We start from the raw sequence: 8,673 nt of genomic DNA, 5'->3' as shown, positions 1-8,673 counted from the left end.
TGTAACGTAAAACTTCATTTTCTGATACACTAACCCGGATCACAAATGTGATGATAATTTCTTACAATATTGTAATGATTGAATTAATATAAAGTCTGCACATTTGGAATGTTATCACTGGTAAATTATTTTATTTTATACAAGGTAGATGGAATATAATGATAGCCCTTGTTCAGCCATAACTTTCTTCAGTAATCAAAAGTAAATTATTCTAAGAGCTGAAAGAAGTGCACATACAGAAATAGAATTATCTATGTAAGACAATACACAGTTCACTGCAAAAAGTCAATGAAAATAAAAAAAAATCACAAATTCAGCAGCAATGGCTCATATACATTTTGTGCAAGAAAGTCAGTACTAAGGATCCCTGCTATGTACAGCTATACATGACATTTGCCTGATGACAGGTCGTCAGATTGGATTTAAATTTAGCAGTTAGACCAGTTACTATAGCTGGGGACCATAGTAACAGGCTTTATTAAAGCATTACAATGTATAATAGACAAGGTAGAAGGATTGCAGATGGATGAGATCAGGTTTAAAGCTAAAGCTTTGTAACTGAAGGCAATACCCAGGGTGGGACAGTGCAGGGTAGACAGAAAGACATTATCTGTATTTGCAATCACTAAGAGTTTACCTTTATCAAAGGCAGCCTAACGATGTTCTGATGGAAAAGACTGTACTATAAAACTACAAACTTTATTCAATAGGATGTGAAGCATGTTGTATTTAGTATAAGATTCAGAAACGGAATGCAAAGCCATATTCCATCAAGAATACCTTTTTTTAACAGATGAAGGATTTTATGGCAGATTTCTAGAATAGCCTTAGGTTTAGTCTCTATGGTGTAAACTTAGGCACTAAAGGTGAGCTGGCATTTAAGCCAAGCCAAGGTCTTTAAACTGTTGGACACATTGAAGACAACCACACTGAAAGAGACACTTGATCATCAGCAGATTATGATTTTTTTTTCTTAAGTTTAAGTCCTAGAAAAATAGACCATGTTAGATCCTTAAAGCTAATAAGAGCTCAGATGGTGTTGTCTGATGATGCACCAAAAAGCCTATTGTACCAAATCATTAGGCTAGAAAACTGCTTGTACTCTTGTAAGGTCGGTACTGAAGGCACTTCTAAAAGTAGCAGGTGCAGTATGGAGCTCTGATGAACCCTTATCATAAAAATTAGTCTGGGAGTGTGGAGCAGCTCAAGTGCAGTGAATTGGGAAGTAGGGGTGAGTCAGACTCTGTAGCACGCTACTTTTGGGTGAGGCTCAGTTGATAAGGCCAAAGGCACATTATAATTACAATGTCGGGCAGCACAGTGGTGCAGCGGTTAATGCTGTCACCTCACAGCAAGAGGTTCTCCGGTTCAATTCTCAGCTGGGGTGCCTTCTGTGTGGAGTTTGCATGTTCTCCCTGTGTTCGCATGGGTTTCCTCCGGGTACTCCGGTTTCCTCCCACATTCTAAAAACATGCTTCTGGAGCATTTCTCCCTGGGCCTCCGCTGAAAACAGGATTTGTGGAACCTAGTCGGACTTTCCCAGTCAACAAATGTTAAATAAAAAATGAAAATTGTTCTCTTAATTTTGTCATCTGTACCATAGACAGTGTAGAATATTAACAATGTAAAACCATTTTTTTAAATGTGGATTTTGGTGAATTATACTTACCACTAAACCATTTTGTTCCTTTTCACAGGATACAGTGACCTCATATTTGAATAGTTACTGACCTATTTATTAAACGGTTAGCAAAATGGGTCCAGAAGACTCAGCCAGATAAATTCTGGCTTTGAAAGAAACATCAGAATGACTGCATATATTGTGTATGTAGCAAAATAACTGATTATATCTAATTACAGCAATATTTTGAAGTACAAAAATCAGAATTACATTAAATATAGTAAAAAAAACAAAGTTAGAATCTCTTGAACAATATTTCATGAGATGCATTGATATACAATGATGTCTGTAAGCATGATCTGTAACCTGTCATTAAAGTATAAGGGAAGTTGAGGGGAACATGACATGCCTAGATGCTGTGGAAGACTAAAGCATTTTTCTTTCTTTAGTACTTCACTAAAACATCTTCTAGGCATGTTCCCTCATACTTTCTGCCTTAATTTGTATGGTTTTCAGTAGATTAAACTGATCCTCTGGCACAAAATAATATTGTCAGCAAATGAAGCCAACTTTTCTTGATTAACAGAGCAATTATATCCTTGAATTTCTGAGTTCCTTATTTTATTTGCCAATGTCTCTAAATATAAAGCAAATAACCCTGCCTGGTTCCTCTGTTCAGACACACCTTATCAGAGAGGAACCCTCCCACTTTAATTCTTGCCTCCAATCCCTCATATATCCTTCTAATTAACTTTATTGCATTAGGGAATGCAAATGCCTCCATTACCCTGCTCATAAAATCCCAGCTTACTCTATTGGGTATTTTCTCTGCATCAAGATCCACCAACATCCGCAGTATTATCCCACATTCTACTACCCTCAGGATCAATACTGTTGTATTAAAGTTGTCAACAGATTTTTTTCCCTTCAACAAAATCACACTGATCCATATCTATCAGTTTTGGCAATAGTTTTGCCATTCTTTTAGCTATTATAGACATAAACACTTTATAGTCATATTTGAAAATCGAAATGGGTCTATATGAAGTTGGGTCTGATGGGCCTTTATTACCTTTAGATATTACAGTCACCACAGCTTTCTTTCAAAATGTTGGTGCATCCCCTCCTTTTAAAATACTGTTAAACAAAACATTCCAAATCTTTATTACTTTCTTTCCTCATACCTTCCAATCTTCTACATAAATACTGTTTGTTCCTGATGACTTTCCTGCAGCTTGATTATACATTATTGTTTTTTTATCTTATCTCACTTATCTTAACTGTTAATTGTTGAGCCTCATCTGCCTCTAACCTTGGCATACTTAAGTCTTGATTTCCACATTTCTCTGCTTTATACAACTTTTTATAAAATTTCTAAAATATTTCTAATACTTCTACAGGATCACTGGATATTTTCCATGTTATGGGCTCTCTAAGAAGGGTGATAACTCTTTCTGCATTCTGTTGCCTAAGTCAGTCTGCTAAAATAAAAAAAAAGTTGTCTAATACCAGTCTTTCTAAATTAATACATATTACCCAGATAATCCCTTTAGCACTATACTGGTGTATGATTATTAGTTATTAAATGTACCTCAAAACTCTCAATTAAATATGCATGTTCCTGTGAAATATACTTTCTATCTATTCTGTCCCAGTTAGTACCTTGGGAAAATATGGAAATTCAGTCACAGTTCCTCCTACTGAAATCATATCTTCCATGCAAAATATTTTCATAAATGTCTTCAGAAATCTTCCCTGTTTTGTTATATTTTATTTTGTAGGGCCCCCAGATGCAACTGCACTGTTGCAAATCAAATTCCAGTCCCAACCTATAAGTAATATTCCCTGCTGCAACTTGATTATTTTCTCAGTAATTTTGGTAGAATGGTAACATAATCTTCCTCCCTTGCCAGTAGTTCCTTACTACCAGAAATCTACCTTTATCCCCCCCTTCTGTGTATTGAAGCTTCTCTAGCAATAAGTATAATTACTCCCCTTTTCCTTTGCCGCTGTTATTCTGGTGAATAGCCATCCTGAAATCCTTTCTTTATCAAATCCACATGTTCACCTTTTTCTGAACGTGTCTCCTGCAGCATTGCTATTTTCTCTATGCATTTCTTAATATAATTCAATTCTCTTACCTTTCTGTCTTTACCTGTGAGGCCATTCATGTTCCAAAATAATATGGAAAGTGTAACCATTATGATAAGAAGTTATTGTTGTTACCTATTATACATGACAACTTTTTTCAATGTGTATTTTCAACTTTTGTGTGACATGCCCACAAACCCGGCCTTAGGCATAGGCCAACTAGGTGGCCGCCTAGGGCACCGCACTAACAGGGGTGCTTTTCCAGTATTTATTTGGTATAGGAAGACCACAATGGGGGCACTTGGTGGTGTGGGGGGGGGTGGAGTCCTTTTGCCTAGGGCACCAGTTGACCTAAGGGCGCTGCCGTGATGCACACACTGTTTGGCCGGCTCATCTTTTATAAAGTTGCTTCTTGTCATCTCCATTTGAACCTCTGTCACAACTTGGAAGACTTTTTGTATTAATTAAAACCCTCCAACAAACACTAAGTACATTTTCAGAACTTCCCCATAACCAATTAAATTAGAACAAACACACAAAACTATATACCTCTTCAAAAATTAAGTTTAACCTTCCTGTTAAGAACATTTGCTCCAAATCAACAGCTGCACCCATGGGTAATACCAAACCTAAAATTAAGGATACCCATACTAAAGGGCATGCTACAGCATTTGCACCCACATACACTGATTGCTGTCTACTCTTTTCGTATCTCTAGTCCCCTCCCATATTTAAAAAACAGTTTGTATGTTTCCAGAAAATATTAACTTTTAGACTAAAGCAAAAGTGCACTGGCTATCTTAAAAAAACACTTAATTATACACTGTTCTGTTAAATGCATTGAAGTATTAAGGGTGCTAGGGAAGCTGTTATATCTTATTCACTTTCAGTAATTTCAAACTTTATTTTTTACTGTACTGCTTGCCTTGTACCTTAAAATTGTACATTTCCCTTAGCAAACAATGCTCAAAATTCTCAAGATTAATTTCTTGTTCCTGTAGCTATTTCATCTCCATGAAACATAGGATCCAAATGTACAAGTACCCACAGCTGCAGTCATCTTAAATCCTGATGAACATTTGTTAAAGGAAAAAAAAAACACAAGCTGTCATTGCATATACAAGAAACATAATACTTCTTATGTTGTTCTTCAGTCTGTCTAATTTTTCAAGCTTACTTCCTTACAGAAAACTTTTGTTTTTTAAATTAAGGTGGCAGATAGACAAATTGTCTAGGCTGTGATTTTTTTTCTTTGGTTAGCTTTTTACTTAAGTAATACTTAAATGCACAGAGTATATCTGTGGACATATCTTCTCTGATAAGACTCAAGGACTACAAAACTACAAGCATTATTTGACTCCCTGCATGTGATTTGAAACAAAGAAGCAAGGAATGTAATCCTATCTCTTTGTGTCTGATGGGTAGTTGTGAGTCCTGAAATGTGGAGACTAAATGTCTAAAAGATTGAACTTACATATACCTAGTATGGCATGCCATTTCTTGGAATATTTCCTTTTCTCCCAGGTATGGGGATTTCAGAGTTCAGAGTTGGTATATATTAATTTGGGGAGTGCAGGGGGGAATAAGAAACCTGCTTAAGCTGATGGAACTGTTTTCTGTATTACCTGTTACCAGTTTTGCAAAATCGTTTTGGCCAATTGTTTTTATTGTAGGTGGCAGATAGACAGATTACCTAGGCTGTGTTTTTTCATTGGTTAATTTGTTTCTTGAGTGATACTTATATACTCAGAATAGTGTCAGTGGAAGGCTGTAGGTTCTTTCCCCTCACCAAGTAGATTGATTGCTGATACTGCAGTGCAGCATATGGCAGGTGCTACACTCCTGAGTGTGCTGTCCTTTAAAAGAGATCTTAAGCTGAGGCCCCATCTGCTTCAATTGGTGGTAGCTCTGATGGATTTAAAAGATCTAACAGCACCTATTGAAAAGAGTTGAGATCCTTTGTTTATATATATTTGTATCTATATATATATATATATATATATATATATATATATATATATATATATATATATATATATATATATATATATATATATATATACACACGTGTTTATTCAATCATGTTGCTTCATTTTCATTCTTTATACAGCAGAATTTGACATTTTTATAACTACATCCACTCCTTTTTGTTTAACCATAATCGGATCTTACCCATTTTCCATTAAACATAATTTCATTAATTATTTCATTCCATACTACCCAAATTACCTAAACACTTTCTTATCTAAATCTTTCTTCAAGTTTGTACTTATATTTTTATCATATCCATATTCAATCATGTCCATCTTTATGTCTTCATACTTGTTAATACTTCTGAAAAAGTTTTCTATATATAATTTGTTCCAAATTTTTTAACTCTTTCATATTTTAAGAAAACATGTTTTGTTGTTTCTTCTTCCCCACAATATAAGCACAAGCTTTCACTTTTCCTTTTATAAGGCATATTTGTCTTAACAGGTATTTTTTTATTCCCAACCTCCACAATAAATCTTGGCATTCAATATTGTATTTATACCACCTATCTCTTTCTTTAATTGCTTTAATCTTTGCTTCTGAAATGTTTTCCTGTGGGTTTATACAATAATATTTACTCATAATATTATTACACCATGGCTTTCTGTCTTCTTCAGCTTCATCAATTTTTATTTTTCATATTCTTTTCTTTTATTGATAGTTCTCTATTTCCTCATTTAAATATCATATAGTTCTTTTACTATTTCTTATATTTTCCCCAAATTCCTTGCACTTATACTTTAGTATAGTTGTCATGTACTTCTCATTCTTTTCACTTAACCTTTTTAATACTATAGGCCCCAGGCCATTACGCTCACCTGATAAACTAATGATACTGACCCAAAAATCCAACAATTCTTCAGGCAATGCTATATTTGCCAACTCAACTGGTAAAAAATGGAATTTACTCCCTACTACTGTTACCAAGGAAACCTCACTACCCCTATTTAAAAGAAAACTCAAAAATACCTCACATCTCATTGGCTGTGCTCTTGTCCTAAACCTGACTAACAACTTCACTAATACATGTCTTGCTACACAACCTACTGTTTAGCAAAGTATCTATGCCTCATTGCATTTGAATGTCTAAGCATTGTGAATTATGAGAGCTGATTGTATTTTATGTTCACATTTTCTGATACGTCTCTACCAATCAGATGTAAGTCTGCACATTGTGTATATTGTTATCTGCCTGTATTCTTTGTCTATATTTTTCTAAACATGTCTGCCTGAGTTTATCACTCAGTGATGTATGTAGTGTCTCTTTTTTTGGTATGTGGAGCTTTTCTCCCAGGGCCTCCGCTGAGAATGGACATATATCCAGTCGGACTACCCTGGTCAACAAATGTAAAAATAAATAAATGAATAAATAAATAAAAGTATAATGAAGCAGCATACACTATTGGATTTATCATCCCTAATCCTCCATTTCCACATTTAAATATAAAATATCAATTTTAACAGGATTTAGTTTTGATCCCCATACAAAAGAAAACTATTTCTAATAACAGTTTTTCACATCCTCTAGGAATCATGTTGACACTAGACAAATATGCTAACTTTTGGAATAACAGTGAATTAATGAGATACACTTTTTTCTTATACATTTTCCATAATATACAAATTCCCTTTATTTCCTTTATTATTAGAGCCCATCCTTTCTTATGATCTTCTTTATCAAAATATAGCTTAAAGCAGATGTTTTTCATAGAAAATTGAATACTTGCTATTTTTATTGTTTCACCCAATCTTTTACTTTTTATTAAGTACCATACCTCCTTCTGTTAAACTTTCACCTAAATAAATAAATAATAACTTATCACATCCATTCTTTGTTTTCAGTTGTTATAATAATATCATCTGCATAAGACATCATAAATGGAATTTCAGGCTCTGTTTGAATTTTATAACTTACATACTTCATTTTCTGATTTACTTCTCTAACTACTCTATTCAAAATGAAAGCTAATACAGTACTGCTCGTAGGACACCCTTGCCTTATACCATTGTTCGTATCTGTTTCTTTACTTATCCATCCATTAAATGAAACTCTTATTTTACTGTTTTCAAAGGCTATTATACACACTTGCTTAACCTTATTATTAATATTGTAAATGTCCATTATTTTCCACAAAATATGCTGTAGACAATCACATGTTTTATTAATATCACTTATAAGTTTTCATCTTTCTTTCTATTTGTATCATCTATAATTTATATCACTATAATTAATAATTTCTGACATCTCTTTCTTCTTATACCATATGCACTTTCCTCCATGAAATATTGCATCTTACTTTCAAATCTATTTTGTATTATTTTCATAAAAATATTATAATCAGTATTATTTAAAACTATTGGTCTCCAATTTTTATATTTTCTTTCTCCCTTTTTCCACATAAATTTTAATATTCCATTACACAACTCTTGTATTTAATCCATCATTTAACCATTCATTAAATACACATATTAAACATTTTCTGCCATCCTTCTAGGTTTTTTTACATTTCAAACCTAATACATCTGAGCCTGATACTGATTCTACATTTAAGTGTTTAAGTACCTTTTCTAATTTATATAAGGTAATCTCTTCACCAAGTTCTCTGTTATTCTGAGTAGATTTTTTTTTAGTTTCACATTCCTATACATCACATCTCTTTTTTACTAAATATTTCTTCTATATAATTTACTGCAATTTCCATAATTTGTTGCCAACTTTTCTTTTTATTATCTTCTTTATCTTTCATTTCTCTCATTATACTCCTGACCTCTTTTAACTATTTAACAAGGGGAAACATTGTCTTTTCTCCCTTGTAAAAATGCTGTTGTTTATACAATAGTTCTCTAATTCTCTTGTGATTTTTCTTATTAATCTTTTCTTTCTCATAATAATCCCTGTTATTGTTTTCCAAATCATTTATTATTTC

The 8,673-nt window shown here is 33.4% G+C and overlaps 1 protein-coding gene across 3 annotated transcripts in view; it reads left to right on the top strand.

Annotated features, from left to right (window-relative positions):
• The window catches only part of MYO18B (myosin XVIIIB), a 2,352,406-nt gene that overhangs the window by 1,850,465 nt on the left and 493,268 nt on the right, over positions 1-8,673 (top strand). The gene's annotated exons all lie outside the window — the stretch shown is intronic.

Source organism: Protopterus annectens, chromosome 4.part0 (genome assembly GCF_019279795.1).
Source record: "Protopterus annectens isolate FY-2018-M chromosome 4.part0, PAN1.0, whole genome shotgun sequence".
Lineage (NCBI taxonomy): Eukaryota > Metazoa > Chordata > Ceratodontiformes > Protopteridae > Protopterus > Protopterus annectens.
Note: the sequence above shows the minus strand (reverse complement) of the source record. Positions and strands in the feature narration are given on the sequence as shown.